This window comes from Eutrigla gurnardus, assembly GCF_963514095.1.
Source record: "Eutrigla gurnardus genome assembly, chromosome: 1".
Classification (NCBI taxonomy): Eukaryota; Metazoa; Chordata; class Actinopteri; order Perciformes; family Triglidae; genus Eutrigla; species Eutrigla gurnardus.
Genome location: NC_139915.1, coordinates 15,117,901 through 15,142,818, shown reverse-complemented (window position 1 = coordinate 15,142,818; position 24,918 = coordinate 15,117,901). Strand labels below are relative to the sequence as shown.

General features: G+C 42.3%; 1 long non-coding RNA gene across 1 annotated transcript; it reads right to left on the bottom strand.

The window, feature by feature from the left end:
* Positions 1–230: 230 nt before the first annotated feature.
* Positions 231–24,658, bottom strand: LOC311012181. The gene is made up of 3 exons (XR_014597005.1): positions 24,172–24,658; positions 23,917–23,997; positions 231–572 (listed from the first exon to the last, which is right to left on the bottom strand). It is a non-coding gene; the product is annotated as an uncharacterized lncRNA (long non-coding RNA).
* Between the last annotated feature and the right edge of the window lie 260 nt (positions 24,659–24,918).

Genomic DNA, 24,918 nt, shown 5'->3' with positions numbered 1-24,918 from the left:
TGATAAGAAGTGAAAAGGTGGAGAAGACACAGGAGTGATAACTAATGTACTTCCTGTGTACTTCCTCCTTTCCCCTGTCAGCCCCCCCCTGCCAACACCCCCCACACTCATACACACACACACACACACACACTCCTTCAGCCTACAACAAGGAGTTGATGTGTGATGTATTGTGTGTGTGTGTGAGTGAGTGCGTGTGAGTCTTGGGCGATCTGACGTGTGATGTAAAGGTCTGTGTGCAAATGCGAAGATGTACATTTATGTGTCCATCAGACAAACTGATGGCTGATCTGTAGACATGTGTGTGTGTGTGTGCATGTGACTAACTGATGGGTGATGTGAGGTAGTGAGGGATGACATGGACAGATGAGAGAGCGAGGCGGGGAGAGATGAGAGAAACTTCTACTTAGCAAAGAGTGATGTACGCTCTGTTTAACAGATGAGTGTTTCTAAGCACTGAAGTGTGTGCGTGTGTGTGTGTGTGTATGGTCTCTCATACCCTGGTAGATTGTTGGTTCCGGTTGGGATCAAAATGCACTGGATCATAACGAATGATCTTGTAAATCTCCGACCTGTAAGACAATGAAGAAGCAGCAGTGTGAGTCGCCCTCTTGTCCTCGCCGTAACACCAACTCTGGTTGTAGTTTAGATCGTCGCTGTGAAAACGCAATCACAAACACGTTTTGGCTTTTAACACATTTCCCATCGTGATGTCAGGTAGCGCCTCCCTCCCCTCCTCACGCTACAAGGCCATAAACCACGGTATGATGTCGGGAGCAGTAGAATCACATTGACTGTACATCATTATTATGTTTGTCTGCAGAGGAACGCCTCATCCCAAGTGTAAATGAAAGTCATGCTTCTGTCCCAACTGCATTGGCAGGTTGACTTGATGAGCTTGTTGTGTTTTATTAATAGAAAACAGCGTAATTATAAAATGGTGGACACCTGGTCACAGGGACTGATATGGCATCTATGTATATGACTGATAGTACTGTAGAATAGCGTAACCATATTTTTATGACACTTATGCAGCAAAATTAAACCACATCAGCCAACAATGGAAACAACCAGACATGAGGATTAACCCTTGTGTAGTTTTCGCTGTTATTCAAAGGGGTCAAACTGACCCACAACATGATCTGTGATTCAACATTTTTAATTTCTTCATTGTTGCCAAAGGCACTTGTATCTTTGTCTACTGGTATGTCATGTTGGAAGGTGTGCCTTCAAAATCACGCAAAATCGAACTCAAACTTATCAGATGAAGGACATAAATGTATCAGGGTTGCAACCTATGTTGGACTACATGTTGAACACTATACTGTAAAACAACTTCAAAAACCCAAACCAGCTAATGTTCGGTTTCATTAGGTGTCACATCATGTTCACAACCTAAAGTTCAGGACCCATAACGGGGTTGTGAGATGATTGCTGAAAGACTGAATTTTTTTTTATCCAAACTTTCATCTTTACTTTTTTTTGTGAAACACTGCATGTATTTAATCTCACAAGGCTTCATTTTTTTTCTTCAAATGAAACAGTCTAATGAGGAAAAATCCCAATTTAGGTCCACATGATTTGTGTGAAGTTGCAAAATAGAGAGTATTTGTATAAATTAGGCCTTTAATCTATTTGACTGCCTGGAATTGGGGCCATTGCTGTATCATGGATTATGGATTATAATCAACACTATGATATGAAATAATTATCTATTGAATTTAAAGGTTTTAAAAACATACATGAAGTACATTTTAAAGCTCAGAAAAAATTAAATTGTTGGAATAAAAAAACACGTTAAAACATCCATGAAAATACTCCATCTTTGGTTTCACTTTCAATATCGTCTTCCCTGACTGCAAAACACAGACAATCAGAAAAACATGTCATAATTACAGGTTATACAGGTCACACAGACGTTTACATGAGGGTCAGTGAGGAAATACCCAGATATGGTCTTAAAATTGTTTCTTCTGTCAGATGCTACATAGGCTCAATTATTTTTTTCATTTTTTAAGCTTTTCCTCATTTGCCTGACACACATATGCGTGCACACACACACACACACACACACACACACACACACACACACACACACACACAAACTTACCCTTATGTTTCAGTGTGTATGACGCTTCTGTTCCGCTTGCCAGGCTGCTCACTGACCCCCCACATGTGTGCTTGACCTTTAAACTCTGCACATCTCCATCATGAGGAAGGCCCTGCTCTCTGATGCACCTCTGTTCATCCCAACACTCACAAACACACACACACACACACTGATCCATCCTTTGAGTGTGAGGATTTAGCCATGCGGGGCCGACTCTGGTCAGGCTTGTGGTCATCCACAGTAACAGATAAGAGGATATATCACTTCCTCAATCCCTAAAACCGCAACTGTGGGCTGCTAGAGACACACACACACACAAACACACACACACATCAGGCACTGAGCTCCTGAGTCCCCCGCTTAGCACTTGATCCTCTCTCTGGGAGGTTGACACTTCAGAGGGAAAGCCTTCACAAACTCCTTTGGACTATGCACAATCTCACACACATACACACACTCAAACACACACAAACACATGCACACACACACACACACACACACACACACACACACACACACACCCTTCACTGGACATACAGAACATTCCTGTGAAAGTCCAAAACCTCGGAGGCCTGTTCACGGTGATCTGCTGGTCAGCGTCTGTTTACTGTCGAGGAATGCTGCTTCCTATTTCCCCGGCCATCATTCATCACTTGCACCGCTACGAATCCACATTTCAGCATTTGAAGCGCAGTCCTCCGTGTCACTAAATATCCTAAAGCTAGGACTCCTCGCTCTCTGCAGAAGGGCAAAATCATTTGACCTCCCCCCGAGGTATGGAGCAGATTGCTTGGCAGTGAAGTGCTAATTCAGACAGGCATGCAGCAGGCGTGGATGTCAAGTCAGCTAGCATCTTTTCGATGCCCAAGGGCACCTGACCGCCAGTATGTAAGGGAGACGCTGTGACCGCTGCACCCATGCCTGCATTTAACACAGGAGCCGTTGTACCGTTTGTTCAGAGGCGCAGACGAGCATATGGATATTGGTTCAACATGAGGTCAGGGTGAGTTTATGTGAGGAGGGGGAGGGGGGTGCATTGCACTCACTTAAACGTACACCCATAGCAAGTGCATGAATGACTACGTTTTATTGTAACTGACAGACGTTTCCCTTTGACTCTGATCTAGCTGAGCATACCTATGCATGTTTCTGGACTGACTTCCCACTTTCAGTTTGTCGCTGATGAAGGCTCTCACCAAACTCCCTGCCACCGATCAAAATGGAAACATTTCAAGGTTGAAATGGGTTACAAACTCATTCAAAGCTTGCTTTAGTGGGAACAGCGGGTGGTGACTGATACAGTTTCCTCTCTGGGCTGAACGTAGCTGCATGTACTCTCTGCTGATATCACTCAGCACTACAATACCATGTGCTGGATTTCACTCGTCCAGCTTTTGTACTGTACATGAAACAGTGCAAAACATACCAAAGAGAGAGTTAGGACAACTGTTTGTGCCTGTTGTTCATGATTGTTCTGCATATTGACTTTATCATCCTTAAGTCATTTCTTATTTATGCTACTGACATGTTATATACAAGATGGTTGATTTTTGTTTACGGTCCCAGTCGCCAAGTCCGGCGGATCGAGGGCACTCTGTCAGATTTTGAATGTTTACAACTCTCACGCTCCTCCCCCACGACCACGCAAGCTCCTTCCCCTCGACATTGTGCCCTTTGAAATCCCTTAGATCAGGCCACCTTTGAAACGCGGGTCCGATGATGACTCTTGTTTTATCATGGGCACCCATCGCAATCTTTCTTTTTTTCCTTATTTTCCACCGGTGTTTTCTTTTCCTTGGTTGTTTTGGACTCCCTCGTTTCGGTTTTTAACTGAGGAATTGGAAGCTTGTTGCTACTTCCCTCCGCCTCCCCCCTGTAATAGTGGAACAGCCCGAGGGGGGAGGGGCTCTGTGTGTGCATGAACATAGCCCTGCATGCCGAGTGGACAGGATGATCAGGGGCCTCATTTATAAAACTGTGCGTAGGATCCTTACTAAAAGTTTACGTACGCCAAAAAGCCAAAGTTTGCGTGCGCCAAAAAAAAATCAGATTTATAAAACTGTGCGCACGCAAGCTGTACGCAATGTTTCCTTTATAAATCACAGGATCACCTACAAGTGTGCGTACCTGAATCCTGCCCTGTACACGCCCTCATTTTACTATGTTAATGAGCCGGCATGCAATCGTTTCCGTGTGGTGAATCACGGCGACAGGTCAGAAAAAAGCAAAGAAACATAACTTTTCAGAAATGGAGAAGAGACACTTGTTGGGGAGTTGGAGGCCCGGAAAATAATTTAATTTAGTGGCCACAGCAGCGGGATCACGAATAAAAAGAAGCAGTGCAAGTGGCAACACATCGATGATGCTGTCCACGGCGTCAGTGGGACGGAGCGGATGGTGGCGAAACTTACGAAAAAGTCGCCCGATCTGAAGGTAAATGACATCTTTCCGCTCTTTTACCAACATGTATTTAATGTATTGCTTGAGTATTTGAGGAAGTTTGACTTTGATGTGACTTTGACGGGGATTGTGTCTGAAAAGGAGGGAGACACAGACGCGAGTGAGACCAGAGGGATAAGGGTAAACAGATTTTAAACTTTTATTGTATATAAAACAAAACGTTAAATCGTTTCTGTCCTTCCAGAGTCTGCAGCGTGTGGTGTAGAGGAGGGTGACGTGAGGAGGATGCCGTCCTGCAACTTCAGCGAGACACAATCACCGCCATCAACAACGTTGCAGATGAGCTACGGCAAACGCGCACTGTGATTAATAAAATAATACGTTTACTATGAACATTGATTGTTGTCTTCCTTATATTACAAACGCATGCCATCCTCACGGATTCTTGCGCCCTGTTGATACCCCTCCAGTCGGGCAGGGGGCCGTGGCTCGGGGTCATCGATAAATTTGCGCTCTCCACGCTCCACGACTGAGCGCGCACGAGCGTGCCACTCATTATAGCGCATTTCCTCTGCGCTCTGGTGGTTTAAAAACGAGGATAAAGTGTAACAAGTATATGATGGCTTAATGGCTGTATTTATGTGCGTTGATGATATATGCACATAAATAAGGAGAATATTTAGTTATTCCCGCTGTGTTCTACAGTGATCTAATGGAAGGTATTTATCGTATACTGTATTACACGCATTTGGGCCATCTCCTCCTCCTGCGGTGACAGCGCTGATTCAATATTTCAAAATGATTTTGATTTAAGATACAAGCCAGATTTTAAAAGAAGGTGTTAATATGAAAAAAACTATCACTCATTAAAAGCGTCAAAAACATTGCTGGAGTTCATCATGATAACGCAGATCTAACGTATGATATGGAGTGTAATTAAATGTGTGCGAGTCATCAAAAATATATAGTTCTTCTCACGTTTACTGCTGATTCCCTTCCAGTTTCCAGAATGTGGATGTGTGTTTGCTTACGGGTACGCACACTTTCCCGTCAAGTTTGGTTTTTATAGATCACAACATTTGCGTGGAAAGTGGCGTACGCACGTTTCCAGCCCCGTTTTGTGCGTACGCAAGCTTTATAAATGAGGCCCCTGGGCCTGTCGATTTTTGCAAAACAAACAACAGGCTCTTGCCGACTGGGACTTTAATGTAAAAATAACACTAAAGAAACTTGATATACACTATATTGACAAATGTATTCACTCACCCATCCAAATAATTGAAATCAGGTGTTCCAATCACTTCCATGGCCACAGGTGTATAAAATCAAGCACCCAGGCATGCAGACTGTTTCTACAAACATTTGTGAAAGAATAGGTCACTCTCAGGAGCTCAGTGAATTCCAGCGTGGTACTGTGATAGGATGCCACCTGTGCAACAAGTTCAGTCGTGAAATGTCCTCGCTCCTAAATATTCCTCAGTCAACTGTCAGTGGGATTATAACAAAGTGGAAGCAATTTGGAACGACAGCAACTCAGCCAAGAAGTGGTAGACCAGGTAAAACGACAGAGTGGGGTCAGAGGATGCTGACGCACATAGTGCTCAGAGGTCGCCATCGCTACAGAGCTCCAAACTTCATGTGGCCTTCAGATTAGCTCAAGAACAGTGTGTAGAGAGCTTCATGGAATGGGTTTCCATGGCCGAGCAGCTGCATCCAAGCCATACATCAGCAAGTGCAATGCAAAGCATCGGATGCAGTGGTGTAAAACACGCCGCCACTGGACTCTAGAGCAGGTGAGACGCGTACTCTGGAGTGACAAATCACGCTTCTCCATCTGGCAATCTGATGGACGAGTCTGGGTTTGGTGGTTGCCAGGAGAAAGGTACTTGTCTGACTGCTGTGAGGGAAATTCCTATTTAATCATGTATTTCTGTGGGCAAATGGCTGTCTGTCCTCAATGCGAATCGCAGGACCATTTGCCACCAGGGGCGTCACCAGACAAGCCCATTGATGTAGGATAAACCAATGACCCTTTGATCAAACACAACGTCTGGGGCACGTGGAACGGGGGCTGCAGGATGTCCGACCTATTTGTAAATTCAACTACATTATAAGTGCCGACAGAAAACAGTGACTCTTCAGTCATTCCTATGTCACACTGGGAACGGCTCATGCCGCAGCATTAAAAGATCTTCAGATTTGGATATTATGTCTGGTGTGTCATTGCCAAACACAACTTCACTGCATTGTGCCACGTGTAAAGTTTGGTGGAGGGGGGATTATGGTGTGGGTTTTTTTTTCAGGAGCTCCAGTGAAAGGAACTCTTAATGCTTCAGCATACCAAGAGATGTTGGACAATTCCATGCTCCCAGCTTTGTGGGAACAGTTTGGGGATGGCCCCTTCCTGTTCCAACATGACTGTGCACCAGTACACAAAGCAAGGTCCATAAAGACATGGATGAGATAGTTTGGTGTGGATGAACTTGACTGGCATGCACAGAGTCCTGACCTCAACCCCATAGAATACCTTTGGGATGAATTAGAGTGGAGACTGAGAGCCAGGCCTTCCCGTCCAACGTTAGTGTGCACAAATGCACTTCTGGAAGAATGTTCAAAAATTCTCATAAACACACTCCTAAACCTCGTGGGAGGCCTTCCCAGAAGAGTTGAAGCTGTGAAGGGTGGACCAACGTCATATTAAACCTTATGGATTAAAAATGGGATGTCACTTATGACTTATATGCAAGTCAAAGCAGGTGAGCGAATACTTTTGGCAAAATAGTGTATTTAGAGGTCTAGACTTGGTGACCATGAGACTCCCAGACTCAGCAGAGGACCACCGTTTCTTTGTGAATGTGCCTAGTTGTTACTACAAAATACTACTACTACAAAATATTTTCACATCACTTGCAGATAAAAGTGCTCTTTTAATTGTTAAAAGGAGTGAGTAATGACTAATTAATTGCACAATACATTTGAATGGAAAAAAAGTAACCATGAGCACAAGGTTATTGTATGTCTTTCTTAAAGTGCTCTTTTTATGTGCAGAGAGGCTTTGTTTGGTATGAGCCAAAATATCTATTATGTTTTTCCAAATATCTTTAACTAGGTAGTGGTTCAATATGTAAAAAAATACAATCACACAAGTACAGGTTTTGCAATGCTAATTTAAAAATCAGCACCATAAGGGACATTTACGTTTGTCTTCTGGATTTATTGAATGCAAGATAGGGAGATTTTTATAACATGCTATAACAAGTAGATAATATAAGTCTAATATCGTTTGATTAATGTAGGGGTTGAGTAACAAATAAAAGGAAAACATTAAATGTCTTATTCGCTCCTACAGCATAAATGGTTGCTTAGAACTTATATCACACCTTTTAAATTGCACCGCTTTGATCCCAATATTCCTGACTACTGCACCAAATGTATGGAAGAAGTTGGTACCCTGCTACATTGTATGTGGAGCTGTCAAAAACTGCAGATATTCTGGAAAGAGGTTCTTGACTTAATTTCCAAACTCACAGAAAAGGTTGTTCCAGTTGAAGCTAACATATGTTTGTTGCACATATATCCTGAGAATTTCCCAGTGACTGTAAAAAAACGTAAACTAATTAATTTCTGTCTGTTGCAAGCTAAACGTGTGATTGCCTTAAAATGGAAGGAGATTCAGGGACCTACCGTGGGCCAATGGATTACAGAACTGTCATCTAATTTGGCAGTGGAAAAACTGACGTACATGGCAAGAGGAAAAGTTGAGGACTTTAACAAGATGTGGTCATCTTTCCTAACCTTCATGAATAACCTGAATGTGCAACCTAGAACTGAACAAGATCTGTTGCCACCACCTTTATGATCTTAAAATGGCTCAATAATGGTTCCATGGCTGGAGTATTAGCACTGTGAAGTAGAAATAGAGATGAAGAGAAGGACTGAATTGTGGACCCTTTGAATAAATGTTTCTGTGCATATCAATGTTCACAGGAATGTATACAGGCTAAATATGTAATGCACATTTTGATACTATTATCAAAACTTTATTTACCGTAGATCTTATTGTGGGTGGGAGGAGGGTGGGTTAGAAGGGTTTCTGTTCTGTTTTTGTGTGTTATATTGTTGTTGTTATGTGTATGAACGTTTGTTCATTAAAATGGAAAATCAATAAAGAAATTGTGAAAAAAAAAATGTCTTATTCGGGTTGTTTGACAGCATCAGCGCTCTTTTTCATAGATCTAAAAGTCTCTCCTCAACTGGAGGAACGAACGATTTGTCCAAAAGATACCTGACGATGATGGTGCAGAACAAATCCCGTAAGTGACTGCAAAGACCAAACAGTAGCATATGATTCACATCCTGTTCCGTTTCAGCTGAACAATCCATTAAGCAGTGGATCTGGATTTCGCAAGCTGGTGCCAACAGACTCTAATGCAAGAGTTAAACTCATTGAAAATGATTTACTTCACAACAAGTGTTTGGTAAACAGGAAGTAACCCCCACTAGGATAGATTTGACACCAAGCAGTGAAGACTGATCTGACTGATCCTTGGAAGTAGGAACAAAAAGGCTGGAATGCTCACTAAAACAGAAAAGAAGAACTGGTAGAGACAAAGGGGAGCATTCTGAATACTGAATGAAAAGAGGGCGAGAACAAGGGACAGGTGACAGCAGGGCTCAGGGAGACAGGTGAAACACACAAGGGCAGGAAGTGAAGGATCTGAAACAAGAGACAAAGGTGAATAAGCCGACACCAAAAAAAACAAAAAAAAAAACCTTAGACATTGACCAATCTGTCGGAGAAAATACAAACAACTGCCTCTCAAACTATTCCAAGTAAAAGACATGACTCTTGGTGTTTCATCAAATTTGCAACATTTTGATTCAGCGCATGCAGATTATTTTTGGGCTTTAAGGGACAGTTCACCTCAGAATCAAAAAATCATATTTCTCTTCTTACCTGTAGCACAATTTATCAAACCTAGATTGTTTTGACGCACATTTCTTCAGGGTGATAATGTCTGGAAAGAGAAATGAATTATTTATATTTCTGTTGGTTGTTTTTTTGGTGCTTTGAGCACCACAAGCCAAGTGTAGGCAGACACATTGTGGCTGATATCTCCAAAACAAAGTTACTCATACTAAAGACTATGGAATTGCCCAAATGTGTTTCTACATCTCTTACTAACCATAACTCTTATTATTACCTATGACTAATATGAATGCAACATTCCAACTTCACCTATCATGTGCCATCTGTTTCCAGCGGTTTCCAACCTGAAGTCCTTAAAGTGTAAGTTTGGCGGAAATTGAAAATAAAGCTATTTTCTGAATGAAAATACATCAACTAAGCCGTGGAGGAAGTAATTATCGCTCATCACGCAGTTCAGAGCTAGCACGGGTCGGAGCTAGAGTCCAAAATCGCAAACAGTGGGTTAGCATGGGGCAGACAGCCACACGCTTTCAAAATCGCATTTTTAAACCACTAACATTGCTCAAAACAGCGCCAAACCTCGTCAGCAGCTTGCTCTGGGTGTCTACACATAAAACGAAGCACCAACAACTCAGTTCATGAACCCGAAGTTTATAACAGAAGACAGTTAAGAACACTCACCAATTCTACCCCTGCCAGCTCCTCGCGAAGGATAGTCCGTAAGTGTCGATTACCGAACGCAATGCAAAAGTGAAAGTGAAACTGAAGATTTCGCCCAGAATAAAACGAGTATACTTTTAAATTAGTGGCAGTTTGGCCAAATATAAGTTAATAACGGTGGGTAAAAACGTCGGGATAGTTTGTATACACTTCCAATCAGTTCAAGACAGCAGCCTTATCTGAAGCACATACATGTCACGCGAGATCTCACACGGGAACTCGTTCGGTAATCGACACTTACGGACTATCCTTCGCGAGGAGCTGGCAGGGGTAGAATTGGTGAGTGTTCTTAACTGTCTTCTGTTATAAACTTCGGGTTCATGAACTGAGTTGTTGGTGCTTCGTTTTATGTGTAGACACCCAGAGCAAGCTGCTGACGAGGTTTGGCGCTGTTTTGAGCAATGTTAGTGGTTTAAAAATGCGATTTTGAAAGCGTGTGGCTGTCTGCCCCATGCTAACCCACTGTTTGCGATTTTGGACTCTAGCTCCGACCCGTGCTAGCTCTGAACTGCGTGATGAGCGATAATTACTTCCTCCACGGCTTAGTTGATGTATTTTCATTCAGAAATTAGCTTTATTTTCAATTTCCGCCAAACTTACACTTTAAACCAATGTGACTACAAGTGACTATGTACACTTTTGCATATGTATGCAGAATCAAACTTCCCTAGTGTCACATCAGGGCCTCTCATAAGTGAGACAGTATCAGCATTGTCACAAAGGACAAATGTGTACTCCCCCCCCCCCCCCCCCCCCCTCTCTCTCACTCTTCCTCCACTTCACTTTCTCTGTGTCTCACCAGCACCATTAAATTCATCCGTCTTTCCATTTAGCAGGTATCTTACACAGCGTAGGGGGAGGAAGTGGGAGGAGGAGGGAGGCTGTGGGAGAATGTCATAGTAAGATAAACACAGAGTGCAGCTGAAGTGACTTCAGGCTCAGCTCGGGCTGACGTGGCAAGAGTATCGGCCCGTGATTTGTATCCAGTGAAGCTCTCAGTGTAGATTGGCTCCCACGCACTCGCTATACATCCTGAAATGTACAGCATTTAAATCTTAAGTGTTTTTGTAACCTGGAGAAGTTGCTCTTTTCCCCCTCTTGCCCCCAATCACCTGTGTACATGGGTGCAGACAATATGTTGCATTAGCCTGGAAAGGTAACGGTAAGTATTCAAATATGGCCATGGGTTGGGTTCTGGGGCCCGTTTCACAAAGCAGGTTCAACAAACTCTGAACCTAACCCTGAACTCTGAGTTGTCCAACTCTGAGATGGGCAACTCTGAGTTTTCGGTTTCAGAACAGCGATTTTGAATTAGTTCAGTCAACTCTGAGTATGTAAACTCTGAGTTACGCGCGTGCCTGCCGACTCTACAAAGCCATCATCAATGGAGCTCCGATACTACGATTCACCATGGCAACGGGGAGAGCGTTATTAGATATTACTGAGTGTTTATGTAGAAAACAAGCTCATCCTGAGAAAGCGGAGCAACGTAACTGCAGCAAAGTAGCGATAGTTGGCGTGGCAGACAATTACTGCCCGATCTAATGTGTATAACTGAACAGTCGATTGGTCTAAAGGTAATAAGTCTTTATTTTTGGCCTTGCAGAGCAACACTGTGGTGTAACGGTTAGCCACGCCGCCCACGGTGCAGGCGACAGGGGTTCAACTCCCGTAGTTCACAAAGTAGCGCATCAAATAAATGATCATTTTCATTGGGTGTAATCCCCCGAGGCACAGAAAGAAAGTGGTGTCAGTTGAAAATTAAGCATAAGAATATTGCGCAAATACGTTGACTAAGGCATATGATTTTAATCATATTTCACATATTAAACAGTAAATATATATATATATATAATATTTCAACACAGAAATGTACTTAAACATTTCATAAATCTCCCGTTCGCAAAAACGCTAGCTCCGCAAAGAATCTGGTTGCGGATTATGTCCGCGATATGAAATGTTGAAAATGTCAGAGAATATTGTTTAGATAATAACTAATGTGATTGGAAGGAAAGGTAGGCTAATCAAAATCCTCTCCCGACGCAAAGCTGCTAGAATCACTTTTATTTCCATATCGATTAGGTTGACGATGAAAGGACGGCACATTTTTTCAGAGTTGGTTCAGATTCCGGAAAAAGGCGGAGACATGTAGGGAGAAATTCACGGTTTGTTGAAGCAAACCTGCTAGCGAGCAGGTTAGGTTCACGGAGTATGTTACCCGGGTAACTGACTCGGATTTATGCTGAACTGGTTTTGTAAAACCGAAAAACCAGAGTTTCCCTCATCTCAGGGTTAACTAACTCAAGCTTTTCACTAAACCTGCTTTGTGAAATGGACCCCAGGTCTCAAATTTCCAGGCTTTCAAGTGGGTCTAAAGGGAAAAGTATAGGTTATTATGACATTCGTTGTCAAAAAATTCAGACTGCAATATGACCTGGATGTAACTTGAACTGAACTCCTCCTGCTTTATGGTGAAGTATATTTCCTACATGAAAGTAAAACACAGTCCACTTGGTTCGCACCATTATTGATGCACATTAGATATCAACCAGTGTGTTACCCTTCTTAGTGAACACATCTGGACAGTTGGTCAAAAAGACTGTAAGATGTATCATTCAGTCACTTGTCTTGGGTCTGTAATTGAGTTTTCAGGAAACATACATGTTCTCCTGGGCATGATCCTAATTCCCCTGTGTACTTTATTCTATTTTTCATTAAACTCCAACATGTAGCTGCTGGTAAAAGACAAAAATCTTGCATATGACCATTTTTACAAAACAAGCTGTTATAGAGAATTGTTTCCAGGTGTTTGCCCACTTACATATACAAACATATCGCCTAACTGACCATTGAGATAATTGGTTACTTCCAGATTGGGACAGACTGTCTATTTAAGGAGGCAAATCACCCTGCTGATGGTGGTAGGCCGAATACCTCACATCGAGTGGTATGACTACCATACATTTCCCATCCAAAATAAGGTCCCACGATGAACACCGGAATGGGCTTGTGACATACCCTCTACAGTATATTCAATATGGACAGGCATTAGCTCAGTGGTTGTGCTTAATGACAACAAAACATGCAAAATAGCAATGATTCAAAATGTGGCGACAAGCACAGAATGCACAACAAACAGTGCTGTCCGTGGTTCTGAAACAACACATCGGCGATAGTCACATATTATATCTTGGCCAATATTTATTTATTTTTGCTATTTTTTCTATAGATGGATGAAGCTCAAACAGAGGGGGCAAAAATATAACTGATCAACTTAAGGACCCTCTTGCCACAGTGCCCAGTCTGTTCTTTAGCTATAAATTAATGTTAATCCATGATATTTATATCCATAGTAAATCTAACTTTTTATTTGTAAAGTGGGAGGAGTGCGGCACTTGAAGTTGGTCTGTTAGGGAGATACTTTTTTTAAATGGGAACCTTCAAAAACTGTTTTACTTTTTGCTAATAATTTACTAAATAAGTAAACATTGTCATTGTTTATGAATACAAGTGAAAATAAGGGAATTAAAAAAAAAATGCTGTTATAATATCAATGTAATATCTGCAGGCCGATGTACTTTTTTCACCAATCTTAGGTGAATATATTTTAAAGTCAATAGGACTCCACCAGCTTTTACCCTTGTGCCACTTTTATTTTTTAAATAACTATTGTCATCCCTTCACTGCATTCCCTTTTGCACCGTCCCATTTTCTTATTTCATTGACTAGTAATGAAGCTCTCTCTGTCTCTCTCTCTTTTTTTCTTCCTGAAAGTGATTTGTGTGTCTAAATGAGGAGGGAGGGATGGTTGGGAGAGGCTCTACTATCCTCACGTTGAACATAATTAATAAAAGCAGCCTGTTCCAATTTAAGAGGCTGATTAATGCAACAGATACATCACAGCATGGAGTGGACCATCTCTCTATCTCCCCCTTTCTCTGGTCATGACAGCACAGAGACAGAGCACAACATTATTAGGTTATGGCAGAATATGCTTATAATAAATCTTTGAGACGGATCTTTTTTGGATTTTCATAACCTGCGTCTGGCAGTTGCAAATTGCAAAAAAACGAACAGCAGTTTAGTTTTTGTCTTTATGTTGATGACACACCCCTTTACTGCCACAATGTATGCCTTTTAAAAGCTAATTATAGGAAATACTATGAAACACATTTAATATATGATAATCTAAAAGTGGGTCCTATTTTTGTTGATTTAACAATTTTCTATTTAGTCGGGGAAAAAAACTACTTACTTCAGTATTTACTTCAAATTCGTATTTTCTTGTGTTAAAAAAAAGATCACTGTAACCGAGATGCACCAGTCTCCGACAAAATGATGCTACCATACAACTTAACTGCATTGTGAATTCTGTTAAGAGGAAAACATATTTTCTCACAGGTTGCAGTTGAAATTTTAAACAGTATCATACTATTGTTCCAATACCCCGCTATTCTCGAAGCCCAATACTTTTGAATTTGTCCGACAGCCTGCTTACCGAAAACAAATGCCCTTTGCTCTGAAAAAAATACGACATCATATTATGTTTGTTGCAGTGAGGTTGGGAGCAACCCAAAAAAACAAAATTGCAACAAAACTGCCTGTTGTATTTTGTAAAAATATTGTGGTTTGGCTAAAAGTATGTATGTTTGTTACATTATATGAGTTATGGAGGTTAATTAAAAGAAGTCAAAGTCATTCACTATGCATGAACGGCGGTCTCCTTGGTGAAATCCTGTGTTCACTTGACCCACTGGAAATGTATTTCTGACATGTCAAAAACATAATAAGGGAAAAAATAATTTCCCTCAAAAGGTAAATGTCAATGCAGTTTTGTTGCATGCCAACAGGAGACCTGGGGCCCGTTTCACAAAGCAGGTTCAACAAACTCTGAGATGGGCAACTCTGAGTTTTCGGTTTCAGAGCAGCGGTTTTGAATTAGTTCAGTCAACTCTGAGTATGTAAACTTTGAGTTACGCGCGTGCCTGCCGACTCTACAAAGCCATCATCAATGGAGCTCCGATACTACGATTCACCATGGCAACCGGGAGAGCGTTATTAGATATTACCGAGTGTTTATGTAGAAAACAAGCTCATCCTGAGAAAGCGGAGCAACATAACTGCAGCAAAGTAGCGATAGTTGGCGTGGCAGACAATTACTGCCCGATCTAATGTGTATAACTGAATGAAACAGTTGATTGATCTAAAGGTAATAAGTGTTCATTTTCAGCTTTGCAGAGCGACACTGTGGTGTAACGGTTAGCAACGCTGCCTATGGTGTAGGCGACAGCGGTTCACTTCCTGTAGTTCACAAAGTAGCGCAATGAATAAGTAAAATATAAGCAGGTATTTCAACACAGAATTGTATTTAAACATTTCATAAATCTCCCGCAAAAAAGCTAGCTCCGCAAAGAATCTGGTTGCGGATTATGTCCGCAATATGAAATGTTGAAAATGTCGGAGAATATTGTTTAGATAATATCTAATGTGATTGAAAGGAAAGGTAATCAAAATCCTCTCCCGACGCAAAGCTGCTAGAATCACTTTTATTTCTGTATCGATTAGGTTGACGATGAAAGGACGGCACATTTTTTCAGAGTTGGTTCAGATTCCGGAAAAAGGCGGAGACATGTAGGGAGAAACTCACGGTTTGTTGAAGCAAACCTGCTAGCGAGCAGGTTAGGTTCACGGAGTATGTTACCCGGGTAACTGACTCAGATTTATGCTGAACTGGCTTTGTGAAACCGAAAAACCAGAGTTTCCCTAATCTCAGGGTTAACTAACTCAAGGTTTTTACTAAACCTGCTTTGTGAAACGGACCCCAGGCTGTGTGGGCTGTGTGAGGTTTACAGTTATTTATATGCAACATGTTTGTTTCCATCCTCCTTTTGTGTTCTTTCATTGGTGATAGTACTTTTTTTGAGAGTTCTCAGTTAACTGCTAATTTAACAGCCAAACAGACAAGAATAGAAGAGCTCACTATAAGTTTAGCTAATATTTAAATAGGAGGACGACTGCCGTTATAACCACTTCTACTGCACCACAAATAATAACAGAAAAAAAACAACTAATCCTTTACAAGATAAGAACAGTGCTGTCTGAATGTTAAATGTATCTTGACAGAGCCATGCAATTGGAAATCGTGTACAAATACTGATCTTGTATTCTTGCAAAATAGTGCTTCAAATAAATTAGATGAAGAAAAACAGGTAACTGCTCGTTTTTTATTTAATGAGGAATTCCCTTGGGCTCTCCAAGGAGCCCTGGTGGTCCCTGAACCTGACTTTGAGAAACCACTATTTTCAAGCAGTGTAACCAATGAAGTACAGTAATGGAGTCTAGTGGCCTGAAGTGTAGCTATGAAGTCTTCCCTAATGACTCTAGCACATGTGTGTCTGGCTTTCAGCCCTCTCATTAACGTCACTGGACACTGTATACTCTGTGGCTGTGTGTGTGTGTGTGTGTGCGTGTGTGTGTGTGTGTGTGTGTGTGTGCGATGCTGTGTTTGCCAATTTAGAAAGGCTTAGAGTGCCCCGGTGATCTCATCTCCTCTTAAGTTTGCTCACCCTGTGGCTGTGTGTGTTTCCGTGTATACTGTATGCGTGTGTTTATGTGAACACACACTTACATAGAATATAAGAGTATACTTCATGCACAGGTGAGGGACGTCTTTCATTCACCAGAAACTGGAACTTTAGAATCACCTCCTTTTTTTTATCAAAGCTGGCTTCCTCTATATTCACATTTCACTCAGGAGTAAATGTTTATTAATTGTTTCAATTAAATTTTTTTGGTTACAGTAACAGATGTTGCAGCTCTGGTTTATGAATAAGTGCGACCTGTGTGTGTGTGTGTGTGTGTGTGTGGTAAACAGGGTGGTTTGCTCTGTGGAAGAAGGAATTTCCCCCAGCAGTCCCCATCAGTAATAGTGCCTGTAATGAGCTGCAGCTGTCAGCGTGGTTTCTGCACACACATGCACACCATACACACATGCACGCACACACACACACACACACACACACACACACACACGTACACGGCAAGGAGGAAGCAGTGACTCACTCAGCAGTGCGCCGTCACACTGTACGCTGATAAACAGTGCAACTCATCAGACTTGCATCAGACATGAGACGCAAACATTTTCCAAAGAAATACCTTCTCCTAAAAGTATCCAAGCCTGGGAATTAACTTTACAGTTTACGATTATCGTGTAACTAAAATAACACACTATTTGTGCTTCTCACTTAAAGATACGGCGAAAGAAAGATTACTCTTCTCATCCTGAGTGTGTGTAAAATGTATGTGAAAATGGCATTTTTGAGCATCAAAATCCATCCCTTTTGCTTTAGTTTGAAAAAAAAGAAAGAATAATAATTTAACGTTATTGCATTCAGGGACATATATCTATTCTATCCATCAAATTATAGCAGCAGACGACCTTTGGCCTCGTTAGCTTGATAGTTGTCGAAGCCAGAGGAGCAATATCGTGGGTCATAGGTGTGTGGATATTCACAAAAATGTGCTGGTTGTCGTCTAATTTCTCCCTCGTCTTCCTCCTCCTGCTCTAAGGATGAAGGAAGCTACAAGGTACTGCCAATGCCATTTCACCTTACAAAAAAAATGTGTAAAAACAAAATTGCTTATAAAGACTGGTGTCCTGTCCAGGGTTTACCCTGCCTTCGCCCAATGTCAGCTGGGATCGGCTCCAGCCCCACCGCGACCCTGAATACAGGATAAGCGGTAGACAATGGATGGATGGATGGATGGATGGATGGATGGACTTCCAAGATAAAAGGTGTCAAAGAAATACATAGACATACATGTAGTGAATCATTATTTCTTATTAAAAGGAAGAAAGCCAGCGTGAACTACCGTCAAACAGCTACACGTGTAGTCAGACTATAACATCAATCACTTCATTGAACGAATCGGCCCCATGATCAGTGGTACCATATCCAGCTATTTGAGTCATATTGGCATGATATCAGTGTATCCAAAATCATAATAACCACATAATGCACACACAGACCAAGTAAAAAACAAGGCCCTTCCTTACTTTGTGACCTTCATCAAATGTGCAAGTGTCAAAAGAAAGCGTTAAACTGGTACTTAAATATTTTTTCGGCATATTGCATTAAACAGGGTGGGAAGAACAATATTTAAACATAAAAATGTTTCAGGACAAGAAATATTGGTTGATTTAGAAATGAATGTTATTATTTGTCCATATACAGCAGTGGGAACTGATCCTAAATAATGAGGAGCCATTTTCCATAAAATACCAGTAACATTTGACTTTGTTCCCACACATGTTGAACCTGTCTCTCACACATGTGTTGTTCACTTGGTTTTAATGAAATAAAGACAATATTGCAAGCATTGCTGGGTGATTTGATTCCATTATTTTGACTTTATTGAAACCAATCGTGGACAATTATGAGTCTTTACTTTATGATCAAGTTGTTCATTGTGGTTGTTGAAGTATGTCTGTATTCATCAAATATTTACCAGGAAGAGAGCAGATGTGCCAGTTACTAATATCGTACAAACTGGTTACATGGAATACACATTAATCTACAGATGCAGGCTGATTTAATGAGGTGTCAGTCAGGACTGCTGGCTCTCAAGTTTCTTGCTGCTTCCCAACAAGTCATTCCACTAATTTGGCTTTTTCCACTTTAAAACAAAAAATCACTATCCACACATTATAGAGAGAAAATATAATAACAATTAATGCACCTCACACGAGCCCAGCTGAGCCATGTCGTTGTTTTTCGACTGGCCCGGCCCTCAGTGACCTCTGTGATTTTTTTTGTCTCATTTCACTCCAACTTTGTAGATCAGACTTTAATTTTGAAGCGCGGACTGCAGGACAGTGATGAATAGGCTACATCAAGGAGGGCTTAAATTACCCCTCTCCCTGGTGGCAACACTGACCGCAAGGAGAGGTGTGTGTGTGTGAGTGTGTGTGTGTGTGTGTGTGTGTGTGTGTGTGTGTGTGTGTGTGTGGTGACCTAGTAACAGCAGACAGAGAAAGAAAGAGGGCTGGTCAGCACTTGCCCTCTCAACCCTGCTAGCGCTGCAGCACACCCAACGAGGTAGGGGGGGTGGGACACTGGGGAGGGAGAAAGAGACGGAGAGCATCCACTCAATCTCCTTCAGCTGCTCATGTCAATGTGTTGTCTTGTTTTTGGTGGGACTTTGTAACTTTTAAGGTTATTTGAGGAGAATCCAACCCTGGCCTCCTTTTTTTCCTTTTTCTTTCTCCATGCAAATAACTTCTTTTTTGTTGTTTCAGTGCACGCCACCACCAGCGGAGTGTTTTTGGGAGGAGGCCATTCAGATATCGACAAAACCTTAACACTACATAATAAAACAGTCCGTCTCAAATTGAGGTGGAAAAGGCAGGAGTGTTTGGCCGACAGCCACAGGCACGGCCTCGGGCTGAGAGCAGAACATCCAAAACAGGGTGATAAACAGCAGATTTGTGGGTGAAAAAAAAAAAACTTCTAAAACTAAAGTAGGAGTTTAAATATGCTGGTGGACTCCTTTCATCCTGCAAGCCCATTAACAATATTCTTTGTGCCAGACTTTCTTTTGACTCAAGTGGCATTTCTTGATAGAAGGAGAAACACATATTTCTAGAACGTGTATTATTATTTTCTTTTTTTCATAGTAAATTATTTGCCAAAAAGAAGAAGCAAGTTTCTATTGAAACTTTATGAAGCTACGCCAACACTCATATGTATCAGTTATTGTCGGACTTTGAGAGAGGATGAAACGATTCGGAGGCTGTGATAGTTTATGGTTTTTCTTATTTTCCCCAAGCTGTTCTGCGGACTGTCCCTCCCCTTGGCTCTTTATCCAGTCTACTAGAAACCAGTGTGCCGTGAAGCCGGTGCGCCGCGCCGCCTCTCAACGTGATCACCGTAGAAGAAGAAGAAGCAGGAGTAAAAGGAAGGGATGAGACTGGTGAGGCTCAGAGATAAATCACAGGAGTTGTGCTCTAAACCTCAGTCCGTTTCTACTGAACCGACCGCATCTATTTGCGTTTTGAGGAGGGGAGGGGCGGTTATTCACTAAAACCTAATCTGGTCTGTGACAAAGTCCCCGCAGCTCATATAATAAGGCATTGGAACTTTGAAAAGTCGAATTTACTGGTTTCATTTCTGACGAAATGTATAAATGAAACCTAAATCGATGTTTTGTTGGTTGTCATCAAAATCCAAATGTATTACTAAATAAATCTCCGAATATTCTTGTGCGTCCTTGTGTCCGCGCGAAGGTGATGCACGTGACTTCACCCGGGCTCGACTGCTCAGAACTAAATGACTAAAAAAAAAAAAAAAAACAGACAGGGTTGAGTGTGGACCAGCGTGAGTGCCAATGCCGCGCCATGCCGTCCGTCCGTCCGCGGAGAGGATTTGTGTAGCGCCCCCACCGCACACACACACACACGCACACACACACGCACGCGCACACACACCATATATGCCGGACCTTTATACGAAAAACAGAGGCTTCAGACACACACACCCACTGGAAGGCTCCGGAGTCTGGACATGTGCGCGCGTCCTGACTCTGATGGCACATTTTCAGCTTGTTCCTCTCTTTAACTGTTAGTGGAATCAATATTATAATTGTCCGTGATTAACTTAATCTCCCACCACGTCCTTTAAATAGAGTCCTTGGCTCGAGCGCACACATATGAGTCACCCACGCGCTTTCTCCTTGATAGAGTCCGCGTCCTGCACTTCTAATGTCACCGCGCATTTTATTTCTCTCTGTGAGGCATTTTGTTTTAAGAGGGGCCGAAGCGATTCTGTTCCTATCATCAGTGGAAGTTGAATGTCACAGTCGCGACCGACCAAAAGCGTTAGAGTTGAGTGGAATTTGTTTTTTTTTTAATATCAGGGAGTTTATGAAAACGCAGCAGACGCGAGCGCAGCGCTGCAGTGTGACGTGTGTCCTGTAACACAGGCCCACAGGCGAGGATGGACACGGTCCGAGTCGCGTTAGGATTCCTCTAATGCAGTAGTTGTCTTGTGTTGTGCAAGCAGGCTAATAATTAAATGGTTGTGATTTTTTCTTTTAATAAATTAAGAAACAAACTATCTTTGCGCCATGGACAGAAAGTCTGGTTCTATTTCACAATAACCGGTACGTTAAGATAATAATAATAAAACATACGCATGAGAGAATGATTCCGCTCACAGACAGTAAACTGCGCAATCCGGCCCAGATTTACAGTACGAGAGAGTTCTATACAGCGATGAGGTAATATCAACACTTAGCAGCTTTACCTGCTATGATACACCGATTTACTTTTGTGACGCAACTCAGTGTTTAATTTTCTTAGTGCTTTGAGCACAATGTATCTTTTCATTCCGTTGTTTTCACGAGATTTGAGTGTTTTGGAAAAAGTTGTTAATGTTTTAATATCGTGAATCAGAGATGATGATCTCTCTCTCTCTCTCTCTCTCTATCTCTCTCTCTCTCTCTCTCTCTCACACACACACACACACACACACACACACACACACACACACACACCCTCACTCAGTCACACACACACACACACACACACACACACACACACACACACACACAAGCTGCACGTATAATTGCGTGTACATTTTGAAACATCTGAAATATAAGTAAACATAAAAACGAACTTGAAACGAATATTATTAGACTTTGTTTTGGTTTGAATGGTCATTGAAAATGTGCTAATCGGTGAAATGATGGAAAAAGAAAAACAATAACCAAACGAAGCACAACAATTTAACTTCATATGGCATCGACAAAAAGTCACTGCTGACTTTTATATAGTTAAATATAGCCTAATATTCACATCGTCGTTTTCGCGAGTCACACTCGTGCACGAGTCTCAACAGTAGAACACTTTGGCGTCGTGATTTTATTTCACACATCGATGGTTGACATTAATACAACTACTAAAACTCCGTTTTATATTTGAGGTGCGAGTTGAAAGACAAGTGTCTTTATTTTAATTGTATTCTTATTCTTCTTATTAATAACAATAACAATAATAATAATTAGTATTATTATTACTATTATTTTTATTAATAATAATAATAATAATAATAATAATAATAATAATAATAATAATAACAATAATAATAGTAGTAGAATATCATCAATATTATTATTGTTATTATCTTTTATTAATGTTTTTTTCTTTTGTTGCCAGACTGGTATAAATCATCAGGTCCATCGTAGCCCATCTAAGGCTTTAACAGCGCTGCAGTATTATCAAGAGGAGAAATCATTAATTTGTGATTCATTTGACTTTTGAGCTCCATTTGAGTTTCCTCTTCATGTGTCTGGCAACTGGATGCATAGAAGCCTGTCTCTCTCTCTCTCTCTCTCTCTCTCTCTCTCTCTCTCTCTCTCTCTCTCTCTCTCTCTCTCTCTCTCTCTCTCTCTCTAAAGGTAGGCGCATGTCTGCGTGTCTACATCCCCATTAGTGAACACGCACAACACTTTCAGCCAATATTTGTCAATTGACACCAGATTTCCCCCAAAGTCTCCCCATGTCTGCTGCACTGAATAAGGAAGAACAGAGAAAGAAAGAAAGAAAGAAAGAAAGAAAGAAAGAAAGAAAGAAAGAAAGAAAGAAAGAAAGAAAGGTAACAGGTAACAACTGAACTCATTAAACTTGTTAAGACAATAAAACACATTTTGGTGTAAGTTTGACGGTTTGAAACTTTTGTATTTATACTTGATGAATGAAAGTGATTTTATTAATAACGGTATACAAATGATACCAATTCACTGAGATTTGCTGCAGGACACAAAAGGCAGCATTCGCATATACGTGAGCAACGTAAATCCCACGTAAACACCGGGTTTATTACGGTATTGCGTGTGTTTCGTGTGCTTTTGTCTCGCAAACATAAGTCTATTCCAACGGGAATTTAAGTGTTTTGCAGAGCACCGATCCTAACGCTTCACACCGAGGAAGTGTTTCTATGACTCAAAATGCAGCCACTTGACACAAGTGCTTTTCTTTTATTCCTGGTCTTGTAGATATTTAGGAAGAAAGCAAATGTTTGACGCCGCGAGAGGCAAGAAAAAAAACACTCGGACTCGTATTTGGGAGAGAAAATGTCACCCCAAAACGCAGCGCGCTCGCTGACGGGCTTTTAAGAAAGTGGGTTGTGTCAATCAGACGGAGAGGAGAGAGCACTCCAAAGCCTGGAAGCGCGGGCGCGTTGCGTGTGTTTGCGCGTGTGAATGAGTGTTATGATTGAGTGTACACCGCGAGGGTGGGAGGGGGGATTGTAGTGTGGCAAGGAATGTGCGCATGGCAGCTGTGTGTGTGTGTGTGTGTGCGCGCGAGCGAGCGCGCGTGTGACACTGATGGATGCGCCAATGGAAAGACGGACAGATGCTTGGGCGGATCTAACGGCATGCAGTGGTGGAGCGGCGCACACAGTCGCGGTGAGATTAGGGCGAAAACATCCTCGGATCGGCGGAGAGTCACCAATCATCAACCCTTCCACCGAGCCCGGTGAAAGGACAAGCAACGGACAGACTCCCCCGGTTTACCCGAGGGGCGACACGTGGAGGAGGAAAAAGAAGGCTGCGTGGGGATCTGATTCCCTCGGCGGATCCGACGGAGTAAGCTGTTTCTCCGGCTATTGATGAACGGGAGAGACGAGGCGGCAGCGGCACATCTGGCGCGGGGGGGAGACAGGAGGTGAGAGAAAGACAGCCTTTGGCAACTCACCCTTTATAGCTCTCCCTTGTTCTTCGAGAATCCTGTACCCGTTGTGTTCGCCACAGTGAAGCCATCCAGCCCGAGGATTGCCTGAAAAATACAGGAGAATACATCTTTTTTTTTAATCCACCTCACCAACTAAAAAAAAAAAAAAAAAAAACTTTTATTCCTCACTGTAAAGGGAGGGGGGGGGGGGGGGGGGCATACGGAGCAACGGCATCCCCAGAACATATTTGAATAAGCTACAACATAGGAGGATCTTACCTGTGAAGAGGAGAGAAAAAAAGTACTTTATTCCATTCTGTGCCAAATAAACGGGGACCGCGCTTGGTGAGGGGCTTTTGCGCCTCTCCGGTCACTGGAGGCGCAGGAAGGAGAGCGCGCACGGAGACACGTCTCGTTCGCTGCGTGCCTGATTTAAATAGCTCCTATCAGGCCACGTAAAGCAAGAAAAGAAAAGAAAAACGGGAGAAAAGTACCATCGGCGGGCCAAGAAAGTGTGTTTGGCAGAAGGCGCTTGAGCTCGGCTGATCCGTGCGCTCCAGCCCGCCCGCGTGCATGGGAGCAGCCTGAGCCCGTCCCCTCCTCCTCCTCATGTACATTATTACAACAAGGGAGACCCAATCAAGCGCGTATCTCATCGATTCGGGCACACACAGACACACACGCACACGCGCAAACGCGCGCACAGTTGCAATAACGCGCACACGCGCGCGCAACATACTGACTGTGTGACTTTGCCCTCAGCGGATTTTTTCAAAGCAGCTCTCGGACAAAATTTCGTAGCGGCGCCAGGCAAGGGCAGCGTGCGGGTGACCAAGTCCCGGTCGTCACCTCCTCTTCCTCCTCCTCCTCCTCTTTTCTTCGTCGCTGAGAATAACAAACTGAAAAAAAAAAAAACCTGCATGGGGCTTTTTTTTTTTCTAACTCCCCCTCCACCCACCTTACACCAACAGGACTTGCGAGAGCCGAATGGATTTTTATGAGATGCTTTCAGGCACGTTTCGGCTG